We start from the raw sequence: 1,819 nt of genomic DNA on the forward strand, positions 1-1,819 counted from the left end.
AAGAGTTTGAGGTTGCTGTGAGCTGTGATGCCACAGCGCTCTACCCAGGGCAATAGCTTGATATTGTCTCAAAAAAAAAAAATGCCAAAAATATATGACCTCAAGGGAGCTGGGGGCCGCCAGGTTACCCCAGGAGAGGCGAACTGGCCCAGGTTGGAAACAGAGCAGGTTAAAATTCTGCTGCTGGTCAGTAGTAATAGTATGCCTGTGAATAGCTACTTCACTCCAGCCTGGGTAACATAGCAAGATCCCATTTCTACAAAACAATAACAAAAAATTACCTGGGTGTGGTGTAACCCACTTGTAGTCCCAGCTACTCAGGAGGCTGAACCAAGAGTATTAGCTTGAGCCTAAGAATTGGAGATTGCAGTCAGCTGTGATCACACCACTGCACTTCAGCCTGAGCAACAGACCTAAACTTTTTCTAAAAACACACAAAACATCAATACTTATAAGAAAAACTTGTTCTAACATAGGGAACCAAGTATTTTTAGTTTTGTATTAATGTATTTTTTTTTTTTTGAGACAGAGTCTCACTATGCTGCCCTTGGTAGAGTGCTGTGGCATCACAGCTCACAGCAACCTCAGACTCTCAGGCTTAAGTGATTCTCTTGCCTCAGCCTCCCAAGTAGCTGGGACTACAGATGCCTGCTACAATGCCCAGCTAGTTTTTTGTTGTAGTTGTCACTGTTTAGCAGACCCGGTCTGGGTCTGAACTTGCCAGCCCTGGTGTATGTGGCTGGTACCCTAACCACTGGGTCTGGGCACCAAGATATACATAATAATGTATTATTATTATTTTGTAGAGACAGAGTTTCAATTTATTCCCCTCGGTAGAGTGCTATGGCGTCACCCAGCTCATAGCAACCTCCAACTCCTGGGCTTAGGCGATTCTCTTGCCTCAGCCTCCCAAGCGGCTGGGACTACAGGCACCTGCCACAATGCCTGGCTATATTTTTGTTGCAGTTTCGCCAGGGTCAGCTTTGAACCCGCTACCCTCGGTATATGGGGCTGGTGCCCTATCCATTGAGCCACAGATACCACCCTATTAATGTAGTTTTAATATCAAAACTCTTTTTTTTTTTTTTTGCGTTGAGGTCTTGCTACATTTTCTAGTGGGTCTTGAACTTCTGGCCTCAAGTGATCCTACTGCTTCATGTACCATGGCACCCAACTTAAAACTCAATTTTTAGAAAACTTAGGCTGGATGTGGTGGCTCACACATGTAATCCTAGCTCTCTGGGAGGCTGATGCAGGTGGACTGCTTGAGCAAGAACGAGACCCACTCTATAAAAGTAGCTGGGCATTGTGGCAGGTGCCTATAGTTCCAGCTACTTGGGAGGCTAAGGCAAGAGGATTGCTTGAGCCCAGGAGTTTGAGGTTGCTGTGAGCTATGATGCCACCCACAGCACTCTACCCAGAGTGACAGTGAAACTCCGTGTCAAAAAAGAAAGAAAACTTATAAATAATTTTCTTCTAATAATAGCTGATGTAATCACATGCAAAATTCCTTTAATATTTTTTCCCACAAACATTATCACAACTTCTTCAGACCACTGACAACATTCTTGAACTTTCTGCTTTGGTTTTATATTTTTTCTTTCTTAAATAACCAGTCATTTTATGTTTATGAAAGTTTACGACACAAGGTTTTTTCTCATAAAATTTTTCCTTTTTCTTTTTGATCTTCCTAACTAAAAATATATCTTTATATCCATAACTTTCTTCTTTTCTCTCCTACATGTGTGTGTATATATATATATATATATATATATATATTTCCTATCTTCTTCCATTTTCTTTCTGTCTTTGTTTTTCT

The sequence above is a fragment of the Otolemur garnettii genome, unplaced genomic scaffold (assembly GCF_000181295.1).
Source record: "Otolemur garnettii isolate 467f Iridium unplaced genomic scaffold, OtoGar3 scaffold00025, whole genome shotgun sequence".
Classification (NCBI taxonomy): Eukaryota; Metazoa; Chordata; class Mammalia; order Primates; family Galagidae; genus Otolemur; species Otolemur garnettii.